The sequence below is a fragment of the Dasypus novemcinctus genome, chromosome 10 (genome assembly GCF_030445035.2).
Source record: "Dasypus novemcinctus isolate mDasNov1 chromosome 10, mDasNov1.1.hap2, whole genome shotgun sequence".
In the NCBI taxonomy this organism is placed as follows: domain Eukaryota; kingdom Metazoa; phylum Chordata; class Mammalia; order Cingulata; family Dasypodidae; genus Dasypus; species Dasypus novemcinctus.
In genome coordinates, this window is record NC_080682.1 from 50,908,333 (window position 1) to 50,934,761 (window position 26,429).

Consider the following 26,429-nt stretch of genomic DNA (forward strand, 5'->3'; position numbering starts at 1 on the left):
CATTTGCTATTTAATGTTGTTCTGAGTAAAGAAAAATTACAGTTTAAGTTATTAGCATCAATTTTACCATTCATCCTTCTACTGTACAATGCCCATCTTTAAAACTGCAAATATAATATAAGAGCATTTACCTCACATGCAGAAATAGGAATTACCCAATTACAATTTTGTAGCTCATGCATTCATAAGCATTCATTTTTACCAGAATGGTGGGAAGGATTTATTTAATACAAAACTAACTCAGCTGTTTGGACTTTACTTCTTCATATGTGCACACTCTAGCAACGCCCTCCACCTTCAGTTTAATGATGAATCAGGAAGGAATCTAAGGTAAAGGAACTATGAGTTGTTCTATCTTCCCTTTTGTTCTAATGCCATCATTTTCAGCTTAAATGGTGGGCTGATACAAAGATTTACCCTGAATAAGAAAAAATATAATTGGATGTTTTAGTCTTTTGTATTTCTGTCAATGTTATGACCTCCTCTCTGTGTTCAAGGTAAATGCTTGTTAGAAAATAAAGTGTTGCCTCTAGGGGCTGTCAGGTCTCCCACTTAGTCAAAGATGTAACATACTTACTCTCTACTTGTTTTGAGTCTCTTTGAACTCAAACATATCACAGGCTCACCAGAATGTTATGCCACACATGAATGGGGCAGCAAGGAATGGTGGGCACGGGTACTGCATGTATCGTCTCTGCTCACAAGCATGCTCCATTGTCCCACTGGACTTCATTTACAAATCACAAGTTAAAAGATAAAATTAAAAACTTCGAGGCAGTAATGGCACAGCATTAAACCAACCATGTGGCCCTGTGCAACTGCACAGCTCCTGATTCCATGAAGCTGAGCCTGCTTGTGCTTTTCCACAGAAGTCCTTACAACAACCATAAATACATATTTGCAAAAGTGTTTGTTTAGTATTTGCCTCCAAGAGTAAGTCACAAATTAAATGAGGGTAGTGGTTTTATATTTCTTATTCACCTTTCCTCAGTAAATATTTTTTAATATATGAATAGATAGAATGTATGGATGGGCAGACTAGGAGTCTGAAAACTTCATGAACAAAGTTTCAAGAAGTGACTTGAAATTAACGACTGGAGTTAATATTTATTCTAATAATTAGAACTCATAGGTAGGTATTTCTATAGTTGTTTATTCCCCTCACCCATAGGGCTATGTTTCACTTTCTATTTCTGGTTGCTCTGCTTGATCAAACCTTGGTCAGTACAAAGAATCAATGGGATTACTATCCATTCTAAGGGAAGTTCTGTCTTCCTCCAGGTGTAACTGTGTGTGTGTGAATATATAACTCACATGCATAAAGAAGCTGTCTATTACATTAATAAAAGATTTTCACATTGCTCAAGTTCTAAAAGGGAATATTTCTTTTATTTTTACAGGTTTTATTTTATTAACCACACAAAACAAAATAACAGTTCATATAACTATGTCAAAACCAATAGAGGCTCAATTTTTTTTCTTTCTTTTGTATAAATTTTAATGCATTTTTAATTCCAGCCCTGGTTGGTAAACCAACCATTACAGTTACCACTGTCCTATAATGCAGTTCAGTAATTTCTATTAAACTCAGATTTTAAGATGGCTTGTCATTATCTCTGTAAGCTATTGGAAATGGATTCTCTCTCTAAACTGCTGGGTCTTGCAGCACTCTTGCTAATGAAAGGATTTGGAAACACTATTCAAATCATCAAAACTGCTGAGTTTGTTTTCTTTAGCCAAATATATATCCAGCAAAATCGGTATTCTCACATTCTGACCTTCTTTGCAGAAGTTACTCATTTAAATGACAAAGCTCTGGTCCCCAATACCTGTGCTTTCTTTCTTTTACAGTAGTTTTCAGAGGAAACCATAGAGTCATGTAGATTTAGAATTTCCAAGAACTTTAAATGGAGAAGGACGCGCTTAAACACAAATAAGCATTTCTTATTTTTGCCATAACATGATAAACAAATGAATGAATAAATTTATATCTACTATACACATGGTAGAGAAATTAGCAAAGATTGATGGGAAGTGTGAGTAACTCTTGGATTTCAACGAATACTATGATTCATGATTAAAGGAGAAAATAATGTCCTTGCAATTGAGAAGACTAAATGTTGGTCATTGGGTATAGGTCATTGTTAAGGGGTTCTTAACAAAGGGTCTGTGAGCTTGAATTTGAATTGAAAAAAAAAACATTATTCTTGTGGGGAAGTGTTGGTGCAGATGTAATATATATTAAATAATACATAGTATAGTGGGGACTTAGTACGGGATTTGTGCTTTTCACCTGACTGGCAAAGGAGTCCATGGAAAAAAAAAGGTTAAGAACCCCTCCATTAGTATAATTTGATACTGATTCAAGTGCATTATAATATATTGCATCATGAATATAATGATAAACAAGACTAACATACATTCTTTACTCAAGGAACGTACCATAGTACTCTTTCTTCCTGAGCCGTCTGTCTTTAAAACAACATTCTTCCAATCACACAAATATTTTCTGAATACTGATTTACTAGAGATTGTGCAAGTGTAGTAAGAGATAAAAAATAAATTATACGTAGTTCTAAATTTCAAGGAGTTTATAGTCTATGCATAAATAACATGAAGAAGAAATATTTAGCTAATGTGTCGTGGGAATGAGAAATGAAAGGGGCTTCTAGATAGTGAAATCAAGTCTCCCTTGAGAATTCAACATTTGAATTCAAGCTTGGGAGGTGTAAACAATGTGTAAATGTTGCCATGAGCGAAATGTGAATTTTAAGCAGAAAGGACTGAAGAAATCTTGAGGTGGGAAAGACTAGAAGAGAGGATATCATATACAGTCATACCTCAGTACTTAATTGCTTTGAAACTGGTCAAATTTGATACTCGACACATTTTGACACAAAAATTTTGTCCTGGTACTCATCGTTTGTTTAGTACTCAACATGCAAACTAGACGTTGTTGGTGTCAGTTGCCTCATGACTTGTTAGCCTTTCCAACTGAAGCAAAGGGTAATGCTTTAGTCACACAGAAGCTATTGCCCTGTGCACATCCCATTGCAATCTTATCTTAGCTTTGGTGGTAATTTTGTGTACTTGTGCATTTTTATTTTTCTCATCATGGGTCCTAAGAAAATGAGCAGAGATAGCACTGAGTAGAAAAGAAAATTACTTCACACTACCATTGAGCAAAAAAAAAGAAATAATAGGTAAATATGAGAGTGTTATTCACATTACTGATCCTACTAGGGAATATAGTATGCCTAGAACAATGATCTCCACCATCATTAAGAATAAAGAAGCAGTAAAAAAGGCTGATGTGAAAGGAGTTAAAGCAGTAGCAAAGCAGTGTTCACAAACACTAGAGGAAGTTGAAAAGCTAATATTAATTTGGGTAAATGAGAAGTTAGCAGGCAACAGTGTATCAGAAACCATGTGTATTAGTCAGTCAAAAGTGTGCTGATGCAAAATACCAGAAATTGATTGGTTTTCATAAAGGGTATTTATTTGGGGTAGGATCCATAAAGCATAAGTTACTTCCCTCACCAAAGTCTATTTCCACATGTTGGAGCAAGATAGCTGCCGATGTCTGACAGGGTTCAGGCTTCCTGGGTTCCTCTCTTCCCTGGTCTTCTCTCTGGGCTTAGGGTTCCTCTCTTCCCAGAGTTTGCTTCTTTCCAGACTCAGGGTTCCTCTCTTCCCAGGGTTCCAGCTTCAGAATCAAACTCCAATGTCAAAACTCCAACATTAAGAGCCCCCAACTCTGTCCTTTGCCATGTTTTCTATCTGTGAGTCCCTACCCACCGAGGTGGCACAAGAAGTTTACTTGATTAAACAAGTAAACCTCTGAATCCAATATAATCTAATATGCCCAGAGTAAAAGACCAGTTTACAAACATAATCCAATATTTCTTTTTGGAATTCATAAGTATATCAAACTGCTACACCATGATATGTCAAAAAGTGAAAGTGTTGCATGCTGATCTTTTGAAAAACAAACTGGAACCAAGTGATGAGAGTATTCTGTTTTGAAAATATCTTTGCAAAACCATAATACAAGAGACAACAGTAGATAATATGCTTTATTATATCCAGGGCCTTTTCTCTATGGAATGAAAAGCACAAAAGGATAACACATTCAGACTTGTACAATTAATAAATAATAAAATTGCATTATTGATCATAGAATTACCAATTTCCATATTGAACTAGCTTCTTTCATGGTTTTCAATTTTTTATTAATGGGCCCATCATTTTCACTGTTACTTATATTTAAAAATCTCATTATATATTAGTATTTGTTCACATCCATGTCTTCTCTCCTCACAAGTAATAACTTATCACTTTTGTCATTTTGAATGAAAAACAAATCTATGCCCCTTTTTCATTTTCATGGCTGTCACTATAGAAGAGGTAATTGTTTACTATTTCCTGTTGCAATTGTCAACAAATTAGAAAAATTGACTGGGGCCTCTTCCTCTGATTCACCTTGGATATTTATGCCAAATTACCTTTCTGAAGCACAGTTCTGTATAGCAGCTAAGAGCGTTTATCTTGGAGTTAGGCTTCTAGGTTTCCAGGTTCAAATTCTGGCTCTTCCACTAACTTACCATGTAACCCTGAATCACTAGGCCTTAGTTTCCCTACTTTAACATGGGGATAATCTATGTCATTGAGTTGTTGTGGACACTATATGAAATAAAATATGTAGAGCACTTAAAATAGTACCTGGAAGAAAAAGTATTATCTATTATTATTATATTCAGTGGAAAGGGAATTCGGAGATTCTGGGTCTCTAAACATGGCATTCAAGGCTCTCTGTATCTGATTTCAATTGATTTTTAATCCTCATTTACGCATGATTCTAACTCAATTCAATTTAACATCTCTTTAGCTAGAACCCATCTAATCAATGAAGGGATTTAAAACAAAATGACATAGTTCTTACCCTGAAAGAACTTGACATCTATTAAGACTAACAGAATCATATATAACTATGCTACAGTATGTCAAACACCCATCGTAGTAGTATAAACAAAATGCCATGCCACATAATTTTTCTGCTTGAAAAGGGATATTGGGGAGAGGCACAGAAGGCTGCACTGAAAAGTCATTAATTCAAGTCATTAATGCAAAATAATGGAGGGCACAGGAAATATTCAAAAACTCTCTACTCAGCCACTCAAGACCACAGTGGTACCTCAGTACTCATCTTTAATTGGCTCCAGGAGGCATGACAAGTACCAAAAATGACCAGTACCAACTTTTTCCCATAAAGAATAATATAAATAAATTTAACATGTTCCCAAACCAAAGACAATACATATTTTTAAGGCAATATGTAAAAAGATAGGGCTATAAAACATCACTTTACATGAAAAATAAACCTAAAAATTAATAAATACGTAGATAAAATAAAATAAAGTTTCACTTTATCTGTACTGAGAAGAGTCCATGGCCTAATGGGATGGTGGAAGAAGAGTGGTGAGAAGAGGTTACATGGAGAGTTGCTTGGAAGGAGAGTCCCCCTCCAGTAGAACATCGGGCACTTGCACTTCAGGTGTTCTTTCTTTTCTGCCTTTTTTCACCTTGCGCCACAGGCTCTGACACATTTGTCACCTTCACTAAACACATATCCAGTGAGACTGCTTCTGTCTTCTTTACAGAATTCCAAAAATGTGTGAATTGTTTGGTCATTCAATAAATTCACATTTCTACTTGTCAGAGCTTTGTCCGAATGATACTTCTCTACAAAGTTTTGAACTTCTGCCCATTTTGTACACATTTCTTTTATTAAGGAACTGGGGACATCCTCCCTTATCTCATCCTCATCTAAAAAAACTCTGGTCTCATCAGTTAAAAACTTGGTGGGGAATAAAACCCTCAGCCTCTACGTAGTCTTGTGTTTCAGAGAAATAACATCATAATTCCATATGCTTCAATACCTGAACATCTGAACATGTTATAGAGTCTCTGTTCGAGAATGGATTTCCTCTTTTTTTCTCTCCATAAGCCTATTTTCTTTCCTTACTGTTTCCACATCAAACCCAGAGCTCAAAATGGATCGCAAATTATAGAAATTCCTGAATATAATAAGTGTACAAGTTAGTTCCTATTTTCCCCATTTCAAGCCATAAGATAAAGCAAAGGTTTACTACTTCAGGTTCTACATTGGAACAATTTTAAAGTACTATAATTACAGTTATAAAGCAATGGCTTATATATTACTTCTTAAAATACTAGCTATTCTCATGATAACTAGTCCAGTGAGGCACAGACTGCTAGAAAATTCAATGAAAATATTTTAAAGATTGAGATAATATAACAATGGTAGCTAATATTTTTGTGTCTTACTTTGTGTAAAACACTGTGCTAAGCTCTCTCTCTATCTGTGTGTGTATGTGTATATCCTTTAATCCTCACAAGAACTCTAAGGTATTAGTCCCAATATTGCTCCCATTATACAGGTCAAATAGGATTACTGAGGTTGAGAAACTTTTACAGGGTTACAATTATAGAAGAATACAATTATAGAAGCATATCACACTACTTTGTTTTGTTTTGTTTTGTTTGCTTTGGTTATCCTTTGTGCTACCAGTGATAGAAACACTTATTTTGCTATGATGGGCTATGTACTTTTAAAGCATAATTTTTAGTCTAATTTTCCTTCTAATCTTCTAATAAAATGAACTTTTACATTGGCTATTTATTTTCCAAAATAAGTAATAATTCGGCTCCATTAGACATGGCAGAGGCCCAGGAAGAGAATGAGCCTGATAGTCTACATCTGACCTTGTGAAGAGAGCAAAGCCCAGAAAGAAATGAGTCCCAAGGAGAGAGATGAGCCTTATACCAGTATACAGTAAACAGCCTTATGCCAGAGAAGCTGGAACCATGGAACCTGAAGAGGAAGGCTGAACCCTTACAGAGACCAGCTCCCATATGCTGCAAACCATGACAAGATTTTGGTGAGGTAAGTAGTTTATGCTTTATGGCCTTGTGACTGTAAGCTTCTACCCCAAATAAATACATTTATGAAAACTAACTGATTTCTGGAATTTTGCATCAGTACCTCTCTAGCTGACTAATACACATCATATGTATATACCACGTTTTGTTCATCCACTTATTGGTTGATGGACATTTGTGTTGTTTCCATCTTTAGGCAATTGTGAATAACACTGCTATGAACACTGATGTGTAAATATCAGTTTATTTCCCTGCTTTCAATTCTTCTGTATATATTCCTAATAGTGGGATTGCTCGTCCATGTGGTAGTACAATACATAGCTTCCCAAGGAATAGCCAACCTGTCTTCACAAAAGGCTGTATCATTCTGTACTCCCACCAGCAGTGGAGTATTCCTATTTCTCCACAAGCTCTCCAAAACTTGTGATTTTGTTGTTTATTAAGTAGTGGTCTTTCTATAAGGTGTGAAATGATATCTCATTGTAGTTTTGATTTGTATTTCCCTAATAACTAGGGATGTTGAACATCTTTTCATGTGCTTTCTAGCCATTTGTATTTCTTCTCTGGTAAAATGTCCATTCAAGTCTCTTGCCCTTTTTTAAATTGGGTTGCTTGTCTTTTTGTTGTTGAGTTGCATGATCTCTTTATATATACTGGAAATTCAACCTGTATTGGATATTGGTTACCAAATATTTTCTTTCATTGAGTATGCTGCCTTTTCACCTTGTTGACAAAGTCATTTGAAGCACAGAAGTATTTGATAATGAGTATATCCCATTTATCTTTTTTTCTTTCACTGCTCATGATTTGCATGTAATGTTTAAGAAACCACCTCGTACCACAAGATCCTGAAGTTGTATTTTCTTCTAGAAACTTTATGGACCTAGATTTTATATTTAGGTTTTTGATCCATTTGGAGTTAATTTTTATATAAGGTATGAGATGGGGTCCTCTTACTTTCTTTTGGATATGAATATTCACTTTTCCCAGCACCATTTGTTGAATAGGCTGTTCTGATCCAACTAGGTGGATCTGTCAGCCTTGTAAAAAAAATCAGATGACCATAGATGAGAGTCTATTTCTGAACTCTTAATTTGATTCCATTTGTCAATATATCTATCTTCGTGCCTGTACCATGCTGATTTTACCACTGTAGCTAAGTAATATAATTTAAAGTCAGGACATGAGAGTCCTCTGGCTTCATTTTTCTTTTTAAAGAACTTATGGCTATTTGGGAACACTTTTCCTTCCAAATAAATTTGATAATAGGCTGTAGCAGTTTGATATGGTTATGAATTCCAAAAATAGATATTAGATTATGTTTGTAATCTGGTCTGTACCTGGGCATGATTAAGTTATGATTAGGGCTTTGATTGGGCCATATCATTAGGGCGTTGAGTCCTTATCCTTTGGTGGGTGGGGATTCACATATAAAAGGCATGCAAAGGACAGAGTTGAGGATTTTTGATGTTGGAGTTTGATGCTGAAGCCTTAAGCTGGAGCCCTAGGAAGTAAGCACACAGAGGAAAGAGAAGCCAGCCCCAGGAAGAGAGAAACCCTGAGCCCAGGAAGAAGTAAGCCCTGGGAAGAAAGGAATCTTGAACCAGAGAGAAGTAAAACCCTGAAGGGTAGGAACCCAGGAAGCCTGAACCCTCACAGATGTCAGCAGCCATCTTGCTCCAACACATGAAAATAGACTTTGGTGAGGGAAATAACTTATGCTTTATGATCTGGTATCTGTAAGCTCCTACCCCAAATAAATACCCTTTATAAAAACCAACCAATTTCTGGTATTTTGCATCAGCACCCCTTTGGCTAATACAAGGATGAATGTTAGATGATTTATGGGAAGGGTGCCCAGGAGCAAAAGAGTCCCAGGTAAGGGGAAGAGTTAATGTGAAGTTGCAGAGTCAATGTGGAATGAGGCAGGTCACAGAATTGAAAGCAGAAATGGTCTAATTTGTCTGGAGCTCAGAAAGCAGAAGGTTGTTGCTGTTAGAGACAGTCGAGAAAGAGCCAGAGGCACAAGTATTATAGTCATGTTCTGGAAACTGGCTTCCAGAACTTCTCAGGTAAGTCCCAGAGTTTAGCAGCAGCCTCAGAATATGGCAAAAAAAAAAGTCTATACGTTAGGTTCCAGAATGGGAGAATCCTATTTGAGAGTGTGTTTGTGTGTGTGTGTGTATTTCTTTGTTACTATATTTAGCCAGGTTCAATTGGGAAAACAAAGACTGCATCATGTATTCCAAGACTGAAGCATTATAATACAGGGTATTCAAATTTTACCCAGGAAGTCTGAACCCTCGCAGCCATCAGTACCCATCTTGCTCCAACACGTGAAAATAGACTTTGGTGATGGAAGTAACTCATACTTATGGCTTGGTATCTATAAATTCCTACCCCAAATAAATACCCTTTATAAAAACCAACCAATTTCTCGTATTTTGCATCAGCACACCTTTGGCTAACTAATGCATATGTTTTTCTATTTCTGCAAAATAGGCTGTTGGAATTTTGATTGGGAATGCATTGCATCTGTTCTCAGTTTGGGTAGAACTGACATCTTAATGATACTTAGTCCCCCATTCCATGAACACAGTATGTCCTTCTATTTCTTTAAGTCTTCCTTTATTTCTTTTAGCAATGTTTTGTAGTTTTCTGAATATACATTGTTTTGTTTATGTCCTTAATTAAGTTTACTCCTAAGTATTTTTACTTACAATTGTAAGTTTACTCCTAAGTATTTAGTCACAATTGTAAATGGACTTTTTCTCTGACTTCTCCTCAGATTGCTCATTAGTAGTGTACAGAAATGCTACTGAATTTTGCATGTTAATCTTGTATCCTGCCATGGTGCTGAACTCATTAATTAACTCCAGTAGCATTGTTGCAGACTTTTGGGGGCTTTCTAGATGTAAGATCATATCATCTGTAAATAGTGAAAGTTTTACTTCTTCCTTTCCTATTTGAATACCTTTTCTATTAGGGTGATTTTGGCTTCATAGAATGAGTTTCATAGCTTTCTCCCCTGTTCAAAAACATTTTTTGGAGAAGTTTGAGCAGAATTGGTATAAAATCTTCTTTGAATGATTGGTAGAATTCACCTGTGAAGCCATCTGGCCTTAGGCTTTTCTGTTTTGGGGAAGTTTTTGACGATTGTTTCAATCTCTTGTGATTGTTCTGTTGAGATCTTCTGTTTCTTCTAGGTCACTGTAGGTCATTCTTATGTTTCTAGGAAATTTTCCATCTTGTATAAGTAGTCTGGTTTGTTTTTGTACAATTGTTCATAGTGTCCTCTTATGATCTCTTTTATTTCATGGTGTCTGTAGTAATGTCCTCTCTTTTATTTCTGATTTTATTTATTTGTATCCTCTCTGTTTTCCTTTGTCAGTCTAGGAAAAGGTTTGTCAATTTTATTAATCTTAGAAAAGAACCATTTTGGGTTTTGTTGATTCCCTATTATCTCCTGGTCTCAATTTAATTTATTTCTTCACTAATCTTTCTTATTTCTTTCCTTCTGCTTTCTCTGGGTTTTTTGTTTTTGTTTTTGTTTTTTTGCTGTTCTATTTCTAGTTCCTCCAGATGTGTAGTTAGGTTTTAGATTTTAGCTCTGTCTTCCCTTTTTATGTGGGCACTTGGGGTTATAAATTTCCCTCTTTGCACTGCCTGTGCTGCACTCCATTAGTTTCAATATATTGTATTCTCATTTTCATTCATCTCCAGATATTTAATAATTTCACTTGTAATTTCTTCTTTGACCCAGTGATTGAGTGTTACTTAACCTCCCTTAATTTGTGCATTTTCCAGACCCCCATCTGTTAATGATTTCCAGCTTCATTCATTCCATTCTGATCAGAGAAAATACTGTGCATAATTTCACTCTTTTAAAATTTATTGATTCATGAGTACTTGAGAAGAATGTGTATTATGTTGTTTGAGGTTCATTGTTCTGTATAAGTGTCTGTTAGGTCTATTTCATTTATCAAATAGTTCAGCTTCTCTATTTCTTTATTGATCTTCTATCTAGATGTTCTATCTATTGATATGAGTGGTGCATTGACGTCTCCAACTGCCATTGAAGAGGCATCTATTTCTACCATCAGTTTTGCCAGTATTGGCCTCATGTATTTTGGGGCACCGTAGTTAGGTGCATGGAAATTTATGATAGTTATTTATTTTTGGTGTATTGATATTTTTATTAATGAAATATAATGTCCTTCTTTGTGTCTAATGACAGTTTTGATTTTAAAGTTGTTTTTTTTTTTTTTTTGTCTGATACTAGTATAGCTACCTCTGCTTTTTTCTGAGGGTGGGGGGTGGTTATTGCATGTGCGGAATATCTTTTTCCAGTCTTTCACCCTCAGTCATTTTTATACTTGGGTCTAAGGTGAGTCTCTCATAGACAGCATGAAGATGGCTCATATTTTTTTAGCCATTCTTCCAGTCTGTATCTTTTGATTGTGTAGTTTAATCCATTAACATTCAATGTTATTGCTGTGTAAAGCAGTACTTACTTCATTCATTTTATCATTTGGTTTTATATGTCATGTCTTATTGATATCACTTTTTTTATATTTTAGTTACTTATGCTAATATTCTTCATTTCTAGACTCTCTTCCAAGATTCTCTTTCCTTCTTGTCCTTTCACGTGCAGAACTCCCATCAGTATATCTTGTAGGGCAGGTCTCCTGCTAATGAGCTCTTTCAGTTTCTGTTTATATGTACCTTAAACTCTCTCTCATTTTTGAAGGAGAATTTTGCTTGATATAGAATTTTTGGCTGGCAATTTTTCTCTTTCCTTACCATAAATATACCATATCACTGCCTTTTCAATTCCATGGTTTCTGAAGAGAAATCAGCAATTACTCTAATTGGAGGTCACTAGTATATGATGACTCACTTTTTCTCTTGCTACTTTCAGAATTCTCTCTTTATCTCTGTCACTTGATATTCTGATTTCTATGTGTCACAGAGTAGGTGGTTTGGGATTATTCTGTTGGGAGTATGTTGCACTTTTGAACATGAATATCTATGTCTTTCAAATAGTTGGTAAATTTTCAACCATTGTTTCCTCAGATATTCTTTCTTCCCCTTTTCCCCTCTCCTCTCTCTGGGATACCAATGACATATATGTTTATTTGCCTCATGCTGTGATTCATTTCCCTGAAACCGTGCTCAACTTTTTCCTTTTTTTTTTTTTTTTCCTCTCTATCTGTTCTTCTGTCAGTTTGATTATGGAAACTCTTCTTCTAGGTTGCTAATCATTTCGTCTGCTTTTTCAAATATGTTGTCATATGCCTCCAGTGTATTTTTAATTTCATTTATACTGATTTACTTTCCCATAAGGTCTATTATTTTTCTTGTCATGCTGTCAAATTCTTCTTCATGCTCAGCAAGTGTTTTCTTAATAACATTAATCACTTTAGCCATCTCATTGTATTTATTAAGGAGGGTTGTTTGAATATCTATAGTTAGTTGTTTCAATTCCTGGAACTCATCTGTAGGTTTAATTTGTTTCTTTGACTGGGCCATACCTTCCTGTTTCTTAGTATGCCTTGTAATTTTTTGCTAGTTTCTTGGCATCTTATTTTCTTGATATGTTTATTCTAGGATACAGTTTTCACTGCAGCCTAGGGTTTTCTTGTTAATAATTTGTTATTAATTCTCTTCTGTGATACTCAGTTCAACTTATTTTAGACCTTTATAATACATCATGGTTAATTAATCAGATTTTTCTTAGCCTTAGTCTTCTGATTTTTGCTCTGAGTATACTGCACAATTTTTGTAATTGCACTAAAGATTCCCTTCCCCTCTTCCTTCTCCATGAATATGAATCTGTTCTGATTATTTTTTATTTACTTCTAAATATTTTTAACACTCCTTTCATTTCCTCTAGCTGCTATTCCCTGGAGGGCTAATAGTAAGGTCCCCCTTGAAACATCTTCCCCAATCCATTTTCCCCTCCAAAACAGGTCCCAGAACCCACAAAAGGGGTGTTCATTTCCAGTTTTCCCAGAGGAAGATACCTGAAAGGCTACCAAACTTCTCTCTGGCTCGCTAAATCTGCAGTTTCCTAATGTGCCCAGAAGATAGTGTTCTTCGACTAGCTGTTCCTTATAGCCCTTAGAGATACTATGCCAGTAATTCTGAGGTGGCTTAGTCCCTGTCAGGAGCATGATTGGGACAGAGGCAGCTAATTCTGCCAAGAAAAAATGGTTGCAAAGATCCCAGCCCTTTTGATCTGTGTTCACTAATCAACTGTCACAACCTTCACTGGGCCTTGCCATCCCCTTATTTTGGGGGAGAGCCACCCTTCATCAAGCTGTTCCCTACCTCTCCAAGAAACCACTGTATCTCTAAATCCACTCCAGGTACCCCTCTGCCATGGCAGGTTTACAACAGAGGCTGCCATTTGCTTTGGGGGCTGGGTAGATTTAACCTGTTCATGTGTGTTACAGTTTGAATTTTGTGAATTCCAAAAATAAATTATGTTCTTAAACTAATCCTTCCCTGGATCAACAGTAGATGACTTTGGTGAGGAATCATCTGTGATGGAGCCTTGACTTGGGCATTTCAGGGCTTCAGAACTGTAAGCTTCTACCTCAAATAAATTCTCTTTATAAAAGCCAACACATTTCTAGTACCTTGCATCAGCAGCTCTTTGGCAAACTAAGACAGAAATTGGTACCAGGAGTGGGGTTCATGCTGCTTGCCATTGCCAAAAATATTGGAAAAGCTTTATAAGTGGGTAAAAGATATTATTTGGAGGAACTGTGAGATGACAGAAAAGGCCTAGATTGCTTTGAAGAGACTGCTGGTAGGAATATGGGCTCTAAACTTATTTCTGATGAGGACTTGGAAGGAAATGATGGAACTATTATTGAAAATTGGAGGAAAGTGATTCTGTTTTAAAGCTGCAGAGAACTTGGCAAAATTGACATCTGGTGTTAGATGGAAGGCAGAATTAGAAAATAATGAGGTTGGACATTTAACTGATGAGATTTCCAAAGTAAACTAAAAGTAAATTTCTCCCTGCAGCTTATTGCAAAATGTGAGAGGAGAGAGATAAGCTGAGAACTAAATTGTTATACACACACACACACAAAAAAAAAAACAGAAGTTGATGATTTGGGAAATTTCAAGCTTCTGGGAAACAAGTCCTCTAGGTGAGGACTTAAATAAACTTGGAACTAGCCAGCCATTTCCTTGTAAGACAGGAAGGACTTGTAGAAAGTCTTATTGTTTGATAGTTTGGATCCCCATGTCCTGCATACTAAATCAACAATCTTTTTGAAAGATCTGTATGAATGAAACCACTGTCAGCCTGGACTAAAAGAGACATAAAAGGGAGAGATTAAAGTAAAAATGGCTTCAGGAAGAAAACCAAGGAAACTGGTCTGGATTTAAGACATATTCTTGGGCTGAGTGAGGAATGCCACACATGTGTGTGAAAAGGGTGAGTTTGCCTTAGCATTTGAAAAGGATGGATCTTCCAGACTATTTTTCAGGAAGTATTTAGCAATCCTGGGCTACAGGAAAGGTGGAGCACATTCCCCAAAGATTAGAGGGTGTTAGATCCCTACCCTACTGTTGTGAAGGGTTTGGGCCTATATGCCAGGGATTAGGGGGAACGTTGCCACCACCACACTGTACAAAGGGGGTTGAGACTGTGACCGAGAGATTGGGGAAATTATAACCATCACCCCAATATTCTTGGAGGATGAGGTGGTCTAGGGCTCACCACAACCCAGATGCTTGATGAAAGGTGGAACTGAGAACTTGACTGCTGGGCAAGCCCTTGGAAGCCACATGAGGCCCTGAGAAGATGAAACTATCTTTCTATAGATTATTCTCAGAGGTTGAAATCTAATGGAGTATAGACTGCTGGTTTTAGGAACTGTTTGGGTGCATGATTCCTGTTTCCCTGCCAATTTTTCCTTATGGTAATGCAACTATAACTTTCCCTCCTTTGTATATTAGAAGCAGATAACAGATCTACAGCCATAGGGAAATTCTGACCCAAGCCAGACTGAATTTTCAAAACTGATTTTTATGAGATTTTTAAAAAATTAGCATTACTACTGAAATGATTTAAGGTTTTTGGAATAATGTGATGCAATTAATATATTTTGCATGTGAAAAGAATATATCTTTTTGAGATTCAGAGGGTGGAGTGTAACAGTTTGAATTTTGGGAATCCCAGAAAAGATTGTGTTCTTAAATAAATCCATTCCTGTGGTTGTGGGACGCTTTGATTGCATTAAATTCACTTAAGAGGCCTTTGAGTAGATTATTTAATAAGATCAATTTAGGACTTTTGATTGGACTATATCAGTGAGGTATGAATCAACTTGGGTCTCTGCCCTCTTGCTGGATCTGATATAAACAGAGACAAAGAGAGACAGAGACAGAGAGAAAGGAAGCTGCCATATTGCTCCTACCATGTGAAAGAAAGGACTGCAGGAAATTAGAGAAACCCCAAAAGGCTGAGAGAGGTCCCAAAGTCTGGAACCAGCAGAGTACAGAGGCATGGAAAGAATCCCCGAGGGGCTGGGCCCACGGAGCAGCTCAAGGCTGAGGAGAGGAGCCCTGCCATATGACTCATCACCACGTGTCAGGGCACCACCATCAACAGTAGCTGATATTGCTGAGAAAGCATCTGTGATGTCTTGATTTGAACATTTCAAGGCCTCAGAACTGTTACATTTTTACCACAAATACGTCCCCTTTATAAAAGCCAACCCATCACTGATAACTTTGCATCAGCAACCCTGTGACAAACAGGGCTGCCTGTTTGCCAAAAACAGAAACAGAACAAACCCTCCCACCTTCCTCTCCTGCAGGGAGCAGGGTCAGAGCCATGGCTGGAGACACCTTTATGAGCTAGACAGGTTTAAGCTGCCTATGTCTCTCCAAGAAAGTGCTCAAATTATATCACACTCCCTCCGCAACCTGGAGTGGTTCTGGAACAGGGGCCTACTGTCTGTCTTCTGATCTGGGCTGGTAGGGAAACTGACCTCATTGCCCTTCCTCTTCTGCCAGGGCTGGGGTCAGAGGCATGGCCGGGGATGTCTTTCTGTGTTGGTTGTTTCCACAAGTAACTTCTCAAAGTTCAGCCCTCTTTCTCCCCACTGGGAAAGGCGTTGTTGCTGAAGTCACTATGTTTTTCAATGGACCCTGCTTCCATTCCTGCTGAGGGCATAGATAAACTGGAGACTGCTGGCTTCTCTCAGACTTTGGCATTTTTTAAATTTGGCCCTGCTCAGAATTGGAATCTAGCTGGGGAAATTTGCTTATCAATAGCTGTAGTTTGTATCCAGCTGTGTCCCTCTCCCCTGGTTTGGGTAGATAAAACTTCCAATCTAGTGGTTCCAACCAGCAAGTGGTCCTGAGGTGGTCCACTACACTGGGGGGAAACAGGGGATGGGTACCAGCCTCCACAGTATGGATGGATCTACACACGATTCTTCACTGCAGATTGTCAGTCTCCTTCTCCTAGTTTACCCTGGATGGCGTGCAGAATTCTTCTGGTCTCTGGAGTCCCCTAAACAGGTGGATTAGAGAACTCCTGACTGATGACTAGCTGTCCTGGAGGATGAGCTGACTCTTGGAACTCCCTACTCTGTCACCACCTTGCTTTCAGCCCCTGATATACATTTTTGATATGTTTAATTTCATCTTAAAACTTGGGAACAACTTTACTACCATGAAACATAAAGGTGTAAATTTAAAACTCAAGTTCTTTGAACACAAGTACACCAAAAGATAAAAGTGTTTGAACTAAGTATGAGTGACTTTTCTAATTTTTTCCGGTAACAATTTTTGCTACACATTTTCTTTTAATGCTCAAGATGTTTATTAATGACAAAAATACAGAGAAATATATAGTAAAATAATGTAAACTTAAGACACTATTATCAATCAATTTCTCTCTTTTTTCCTACAAATTGGAAAGTCTAACATTCTTTTATTGTCATTGGAGAATTCTATCATGCTGTTTTTGTCAGACACCAGTGTCCCATGTGAGCAGAGCTTCTAGATCATGACACAGAAGTAAGGAAGGAAAGAAGAGGCCCTACTAAAGTTTAAGAAGAGCTTGCATGACTTTAATTGCAATATGTTAAAAGAAGACAGAGGTCTTCCTTTTCCCATGAGTATAAGAAGAATCAACTGTGAGATGTAGCTGCCAAGAAAGCTAATTTGACTTAAAGTACATTAACAGGAAGATTATCTCTAGAGCAAAAGAAATGACATTTCCTCCTACTCTGCCATGAAAAGGCAATGCCTGGATTACTAGATTCAGTTCAGAATTTAGAACTTTACCCGGGGTAGAAGTAGACAAGTGCCCACTCAAAGGAAGTGACCATATTAGGGAACAAATTTAGGCTCTGCTGTTGAAGGAGGAGTTAAAGAAGTTTAAGGTGTTACATTAGGATGAAACAAAAGCCATGATAAAGGGAACCAAGACAGTAAAATTTGATGGGAATTGAAAGCAACCATGAGAGAGTGAGGGGTAGAGCTCCCCCAGGTCAGTCTATTGATTTTTGATTTTTTGTTTTGTTTTATTTTTTTTATAAATACATTTCCTAATCTTTTTTTCCTCATTCTACCCAATTTTGACACTAGGGACTCCCAAACTCCATCTGACTCTTTGGACTTGGGGCCACTATCTAATCATTGAATAGTTTTGAATTAGACTTAGATACTCCACCAAAATGTGACTTCCAGCATATTCCCCCAGTATCCCCAACCACAACCACACTGAGCAGTACCTCAGTCCTCTACCCTAACACCCTGCACATCCACCCCCAGCAAGCCACCTGTGACCTAGTCCTTCAACAAGCAGGAAAAGGGTGACTAAAATATAGCAGTGCAGAAAGCATGAACTCAGTAAAAGATGAACCTGTTGTTTAGTGCAGGAAGAACTTATTAAACATGACAAGACCTATTTCTTGACCTGTCCTGTTCACTACTGCAGCTGTTAGCTTCAGGTGGTTATTAAGTACTAATGTGGCTAAGCCACATTGAGAGAAGCTGTAAAAAATGCAAAACAATGCACTTACAACTTTTTAATATTGATTATGCTTTGATGTCTTATGTTTTGGATATTTTGCAGGAAAGAATATATATTATTGAAATTAATTTTACCTGCTCCTTTTACATTTTTAAACTGGCTACTAGTAAATTTGAAGTACACAAGTGTTTTACATTACATTTCTATTGAACAAAAGTTTCCTAGATCAGGGATCAGAAAATTTGTTCTGGGAAAAGCCAGACAGCAAATATTTTACATTTGTCTCTGTCACAACTACTCAACTTTTTCATTATAGTACAATAGAAGCTGTAAACAATATGTACGTGATTGGGTGTGTCTGTGTTACTGTAAAATATCATTTAAGGATGCTGAAATTTGAATGTAATAATTTTCGGTCATGAAATATTTTTTCCTTTAGAATTTTTTACAACAAATTAAAAATGCAAAGCCATTTTTTGCCGTATAAAAACAGGTGACTCATGGGCCATAGCTGGCTGAGCTTGCTCTGCATTTATTAATTTTGGCTTTTAGGAAAATCACTTACTCTACGTCCTCATTTAAAATTTTGGATATTTATAGTTTCATTATAAGGGCATTTTTTTGTTTGTTTGTTTGTTTTGCTTTGGAGTTTCAATTAGGTAGCATGTAAATAAATTAATTTGCAACTTGATTTAAAAAAAGATAAAGTTGGCCAAGGTTGAAATAAACTACTTTTAAAACTAGTAAGTTTCCTTACCTGATCGGAGATAAAACGTCTACTTTTGAAGAGGGAATTTAGGCACTAGATGTGTATTTTAATTGAATGTGTAATAGCTCCTTTCTGTCCCCAAAACCCATGTTTTTGTTTTGTTATCAGGTTCTGACTTCTGTGATAGAAATAGTCAACTTAATATATCTAAAATAGCCATTGAAGGGCTTCTGTAGGAATAGCAAATCTGACTGATTTGCATTTCTTTCTATTTTTGTGTTAGAATATGTTAGTATATCTAACACAAAGGCATGCAAATGTAAGTAGTAGATTGTTAAAAAAAAAATGTAATCCTTTGCCTATCAATGTACCAACAGTGAATTATTTGCATTAGATCTGAGTATATAACCAGTGATTGAAAATAAATTGAAAATTAATATTTTAAACTGTACTTTTAATAAATACCCCCCAAAGCTTTCATCCTCTATGCCAGTTCCTTTAATGCTCTTCAGCTGAGTTATATATATAGAATGGGTGATGCTGTCACACTGAGTTTACATTTCTTTGGTCAATAAATTGGCCTCAATCACTAATGGATTCTTTATACTGATTGAATTTGTGGGTTGAATTTGTTTAAATTGCCCAACCATATTTCAAGGTTAAATACAAAAGGATGACAAGCTATTAATTTTGTGTTGTTGTTGGTTTGAATGATGTAGGGAGTTGAAACTAGAGCAGAAGATTAATTTCTGCCATTGCCTTAGCCCAGTCTTTTCTCTGTATATAACGCATCCATGAAATTTTTCCTCATTCCAGGAGAAGATGAGGAAAACCCATTAGAATGAATGACCAGTCCTCATTAAACTGATGGTTTTCAGGGAGACTTCCTTTGATCCCATGCACTGAAACTTTACCTTCCTAAAGAATGAGTTTAGCAATGAGAAATTCATAACTGAATGCATTCAAACTTAAATCAATCAAATCAACCTAATTCAAGAACAAAAAAGGAAAAACGAAAAACCTGGAGACTATTTTGCAGCTGCTGAAAGAAAAAACAACTTTGAACTCGTTTAGCTCAGTGTATGAGGAACGAATATTTCCAATGGGTGCTGTGTTAGCTTGAAGCTATGTATCCCAGAAAAACCAGTTCTTAAACTTAATCTGTTCGGTGGGTGTGGACCTGTTGTAAAAAAGATTGCTTCAAGATGTTATTTCAGTTAAGATGTGGCTCAAATTTATCAGGTTGGGCTTTAACCCGGATCACTGTTGTCCTTTATAAACAGAGTGAAAGTCAGACTAAAAGATAAAAAGCAAAAGGGATTAGCCCCAAGCTGTATAAGAAGGGAACACAGAGAGTAGGAGAGGCTGCCATAACCCACTGCCATGTGACATAAAAGCTTAATTATACAAATTAAGCTACAAGGATCAGCTACCTCAGAACACTACAGCCTTCTGGGAGAAAGCATCTCCTTTTTGACCTCCTAGCCTCAAAACCGGGAGCCAATGATTCCCTCTGTTAAAGCCAAACTATAGCATGTTTTTGTTTTACCAACAAAATTAGGTAGTGTGTAAATAAATTAATTTGCAACTTGATTTTAAAAAAGATAAAGTTGGCCAAGGTTGTAATTGTAATTACATGCATGGTATTTGTTTTACCAACTTGGAAACTTAAATAGATGCTCTACTTTCTCAAATCCACATGACCTGCACATTCACAGAGTTGTCCTGTAGGACAGGAGAAATGGGGTAGTCTTCACTTTTTAGATCATAAATCCAATCCTATGCCGGTGTCCTTTGTGACTACCGCATTAAATTCCCCACAGCTTCTCCAGAGACTAAAATTTCAGTTGCAAAACAGTCCTAATCCTCAAAGCTTTTATGAAAAGGTGGTAGGCAGGGAATATAAGCCTTTGCAAACAAGCACCAAGGGAATATATTTAGTCCACATTTATCAACCTCAGTGTATCCCTTATTAAACACAATGTGTCTTAGGAAGTGAGGGGAGCAGGTCATACTAATTTTCTTCACCTGTCTGGGGACAGAACCTCACAATTGGTCAATTACAATAATTCTTATTTCCTTGTTGCCAGCCTTCGTATACAGTCTTTGTCTAGACTAATAAGCAGGCAAGTAATACTAATTTTATACAGTCAATATTTATATTCTTGGTTGCATGAAAATGAAGAGTAGAAACAAGCTTTTGTTTCCAGTACAGATTTAAAATATATACTTTGTCATATTTTGTTTTGTGATTAGAAAACTAACATATGCACACTCCAGAGACTGCAAAATATCAAAATCAGCAAAGTAAAAAACAAATTTATAATCTCTCTGCCCAGAAATAATTACTATTTATTTTTAAAATATATTTCCTTTCAGTCTTTTCTCCCATGCTTTTGAATTAACTTATGAAATGAATATGTTTAAATTCCCAATACATGCCAGGCACCACACTATTATTTGAGGCATAATGGTGAATGACAAACACTCTTTAGAGTCACTGAAATTATCATTTAATCAGAAAGACAACCATTCAACTACTGTAGGAAAATGTGATCTGCACCTCAATAGAGTTAAATATGATAGTTATGGTTGTATATGGTAGGAAAAAATTAGCTCATGTTTGGGAGAGAAAAAGGAAGGTTAATGGGAGAAATTTTATCCAAGCTTAGGCCGTTTAAAGAATGAGTAGCCTTTAGACAGGTGAAGAAGGAGAAAGATGATAGCAAAGCAGTGATGTGGAGCAAAGGCTGTATAGGATATTTTGGTAGAATCATATAGAACATGAACAGCAGTTCACTCTAGCATAAGAGAGTGAAAAGATCTGAAAAATATGGGACCAGAACTGTAACAGGAGCCATACTCAAGGTATCCATGGAAGTCATGTATACTAATTAAGCTACAGGATAAGAAAATGATAAACAACAGTAGCAACAACAAAAGGAACCTAAATACAGTATCTCAAATAAGAAACTTAATTTTCTTTCATGTAACCATACAGAGAATGGTGAGTGGTCTAGCATAGGTGGGCAGATCTGTTCTCTCATATCATCCAGGGACCCTATTCCTTCCATATTTGCTCCCTCATTCCCTAGGCTGATGTTCACAAGGTTGTATGGTCTAAGTCAGCTCCCCAGCACCACATCTTTTCCAACCTATAGGAAGGAGGAAGTGGAGAACAAGCAATTTCCTTTTCAGGAACCTGCATGAAGTTACACAAATTTCATAGTTAAGAGCTCAGACACATGAGGGACCACCTTGTAAATGTCATCTCTAGTTTTGTATTCAAAAGCCTGCTAACTTAAATTTTGGAATGGGAGATCCTATTACTAACAAGAAAACAAAAGAATCTGTGGCTCATCATGTTAAAGAGTCTGAATCTTATTTTAAGGATGATGGAAAGCCATTGAAATTTGAAACAAGGGAATGCTATTGTCAGATATGAACTGCTGAAAATATACTTGACTACATAGTAAAGGATGAATTGAAGATCAGCAGAGATGGAAGAAATACCAGACAGGAGGCTCTTACAGAAATTCAGGCAGGGATAATGGGGGCATGAACTAGCACAGAGGCAGAGGAATTAGGAGAAGTGGAAGAGTTAATTTATAAGGCATGGTTAGACATTTATGGGGCAGGATTTGTGGGACTGGGCACATAATTTGATGTGGAGGGTGGTAATGAGGGAGAGAAGATTCATGATGCCTGGCTTGGCAATTGGGTGAATGGTGTCGTTCACTGTTCATATCAGTAGATTTTTCACTTTTTTTAGAGATCACCACAAAATCAACAGGCTCAAAAAACTATTTATTTAGCTCATGATGCTTTGGGTCAGCAATTTGGGCATGACTCAGCTAAGCCATATTCTGCGAATCTCAGCCAGATTTCCTTGTACATTTCAGCCAGGCTTCTGTAGGTCATTGTTTGTGAACTGGTGTGATGAAAACACCTCGTTGTAATTCTCACCTCATCCAGAAGGTTAGTGTGGGTTTATTCACAGTGTGATGAGGTTCTGAGTGGCAAGAATGGGAATGTCCCAAAGCACAAGCACTTTTAAAGTCATTCATGCTTTGTTCTCATTGAGTAAAATAAAGCACATGGTCATGGCCAGTGTGAAAAAGACCTGAAAATCTTGGGGATCACTATTGCAAGAAATCCGGCACACTGATATTGGAACATGCAGAATGTAGCAGAAAATTACACTGGACTTGAATTTCAGAAACAGGGAGACTAGAATTTCTTTCTGGGAATCAACTCTTATAATTTTGAGTATCACTTCACCTCTCCAGTCTTTATTTTTTGCCTCCATAGAGATTGAGCCCGATCATCTCCAATGTTCTTTTCCTCTTGAAGATTATGATACTAATTGATTGGTATTTGTTTCTGATATTATAAACAAAAGGTCATCTCTGAAACTTGGACTGTGTGAACTGGTTTATTTAAACAACAGGGGGAAAGAAACAGCAACTAAAATGAAGTCTTTATTCTGTTGGGTTTTTCTGTTCTATTGATCTGTGATTCTGCAATTTGGCACTGATTATCCTATTGTGATGCACCACATTACCCTTATGTTAATGTTCATTTTGTCATAAAAATTAGTACTTCAGCATTACTCAGAACCTAAATAATCTTATACTGAATTACTTTCAATTTTTAAAAACTAGATGAATGACAGTTTGAAACATGTTCTTTCCTATTCATCATGACTTGAGAAAGCACATAAAAATAATCATTTTCAAAGTTGTAATTTAGGGCCTCTTTAGTAAACTTTACTATAAATCTTTGACTACTATCTTAGTTTATATTGGCATTTTAATATCTGCATAAATACAACATCAGCTACCATGAAACACACATCAGCAAAATCACTTGGTTTACCCTAGGCCCCACAAGTCAAGGGACTATATAGAATTACACGGTATGATGTTAGAGCTAGAAGAGACAATGTAAATAATCTTATTCAAATCACTTCTTTTGTAGAAAAAAAATAAAACCCAGAAAATGTTGGCAGGTTGACCTAGGTCTGTACAGTGAGAAAATCATACAAATTGTAAGTCACACCCAAGTTCAACTTCAACCAAAAAAATCAGCCTAACTGGGGTCATCTCGTTTCTATCTGCAGAATGGGTCAATTGTCTATAATAGGTAAGAAGCTTGGGTAAACATCGCTAAAATGGGAATAAAATATATGTCTGGCCAACTTTACATGACCCTGTCATGAAGGCCAAATATATAATTTTTAAAACAGCAAATAATTGTATACTGTCTGCAAAAATATGAGCTTGTTATTGAAATGTTCTATAACAAATATTTCACAAGCAATTGGAATTCTGTGTTTCCAACCTTTGTTTATGCTGGCAGATGGAGACAAGAAGGCCATGGTATAAATACGTACTGGAATCCAGTTTGTTATCGAAGTCTTGCAAAGAAAGACTCCTTTCATATTGGATGTCTTTGCACCCGATTTCTGTTCAGTTTTCTCCTCTTCTCAAGGGTTATCTGAAGTTTCAGCAAAATATTGTTAAATCCCAAAGGCACTGAAACTACAGCACTTATATTTAGTTGACTACATTTAACTTTCCTTCAAACTCCCTACCCATTTTTCCATGTTTTATTCAGGCCTCGGCTTCCTCCTCTTCAGCTTAAGACTACAGAAACTATAGCACTTATCTTTAGTTGACTATATTTACCTTTCCTTCAAACTCTCTACCCATTTTTCATGTTTTTTTTCAGGGCCCCTCCTCTTCAGCTTAAGGCTATAGCTTATTTCAGCAGAAACATGATACAGACTGATTCAGATACCAAATCTAACAAATAGCACATACACGAGGCATTGGCTATGGTTCCTTATGAGGTATCAGATTGTGAATTTGTACATAGTATCCTCATATACAGAAGGACATTGCACATCCTTTTCATTATTTTCCCCTTCTTGCTGAAAAATTGTTCATGTACATTAGACTATAGAGAGTAAAACACCCATGTGAAATATTCCCCAGTCAGTAGAAATGGACTGTCTCTCTTGCTTTAGATTTGATGAGCTACAGATTTGTGATAGTTTCATTTTTATCTCATTACTGGGCAACCAGAATGAATTGACAGAGAAAGCAATCAACACATGATGCACCCACTGGAACCTCTAATATGAAATGTTGGCTGCTTCTGTCAACACAGCCAATTACCAAAGGTACTCAAAGGGTAAGTGATAGCCAAAATAAACAACATGGTTCCATGGACCACATCCTGCATATCTATTAGTGAATTCAGAGTAGAGGCAGGATGACAGACTGCTTCGTCAATGTAACATTTCAGGTGAATGCCCGGTCTGTCTGTACCATGTTCTCAAAGCAAAGCAGATGCTTACAGCAAGGTAAGAGAGAGAGAGAGAAACAGAGAAAGGGAGGGAGGAAAAGATTGTATACTAATGCCATGCCATAAGAAATATATCATTAAAATAACAATATTTAAAAAGTAATTCAATCTAACTGTATTTATCACATAGATTGCTCCCTGTTATAGAGCAAGAGGACTAAAGATAAAATACCTACTCAGGCTTCTAGGAGCTCACTGATTCATGAAGTAGAACAGACTTGCAAAAAGCTAACAATTGGCCATTCATTTAACAAATATTGATTGAGCACTTGCTTTGCTAAGTAACGGGGATATAAAATTAAAAAGGATGGACGTGATACTTATCCTTGTATCCTTGTAGTTCAGTAAGGGAGAGAGACTATTAAAAGCCCCAAACTGGTTTAATGTATACCCAGGGGACCTGAATTTCTGGACTGACCATGTGATAGCCAGGCCCTGAGCCTCAACAGACTTGCAACTCCTACACTCATGTTTATTGGCCTTACCCCACTCAGGTGAGGAAGGTCAACTGCCACACCACACCAGGGAGCCGAGGGTACCTACAACTGAAAGCAGGAGAATTGCATTCAACATCCATGTGGAATCTAAGCCCCCTCTTGATATAGATGTGGCGTGGACACAGCCATTCTAAGTTCCACAGGATGGAAGAATAGAGTATGGATTAGGGTGGACTTACTGATATTCTGTTCATGAACTACTGTGATTAGTAATCAAATGTGGCATTGGTGCCGAGAAAGTGGCTGTGGTGGCTGCTGGGGGTAGGGAGTGGGAGGAAGAGATGTGATGTAGGGGCATTTTCAGGACATGGAGTTGTCCTGGGTGGTGCTGCAAGGACAGTTACTGGACATTGTATGTCCTCCCATGGCCCACTGGGTGGACTGTGGGAGAGTGTGGGCTATGATGTGGACCATTGACCATGAGATGCAGTGGTGCTCAGAGATGTATTCACCAAATGCAATGAATGTCTCATGATGATGGAGGAGGTTGTTGTTATGGGGGAAGGAGTAGGGTGAGGGGGGTGGGGGATATATGAGGACCTCATATTTTTTTAATGTAACATTAAAAAAATAGGTGGTGGACTTGGCCCAGTGGTTAGGGCATCCGTCTACCACATGGGAGGTCCACAGTTCAAACCCCAGGTCTCCTTGGCCTCCTTGACCCATGTGGAGCTGGCCCATGTGCAGTGCTGATGCAAGCAAGGAGTGCGTTGCCACGCAGGGGTGTCCCCCGGGTAGGGGAGCCCCACGCACAAGGAGTGCACCCCATAAAGAGAGCCACCCAGCACGAAGGAAAGTACAGCCTGCCCAGGAATGGCGCCTCACACACGGAGAGCTGACACAACAAGATAACGCAACAAAAAGAAACACAGAT

General features: G+C 37.2%; 1 protein-coding gene across 29 annotated transcripts in view; it reads left to right on the forward strand.

Moving 5' to 3' along the window:
• LRRC4C (leucine rich repeat containing 4C) overlaps window positions 1-26,429 on the forward strand; it is a 1,388,209-nt gene that overhangs the window by 1,076,940 nt on the left and 284,840 nt on the right. For 2 of the 29 annotated variants that reach the window (XM_058305551.1, XM_058305547.1), the window contains exon 1: window positions 6,738-6,967. The exons of the other annotated variants lie outside the window; for them this stretch is intronic. The gene's annotated coding sequence lies outside the window, so the exon portion shown is untranslated. Of the gene's footprint in view, window positions 1-6,737; window positions 6,968-26,429 lie in introns of those variants that run through there. 29 annotated transcript variants of the gene reach the window in all.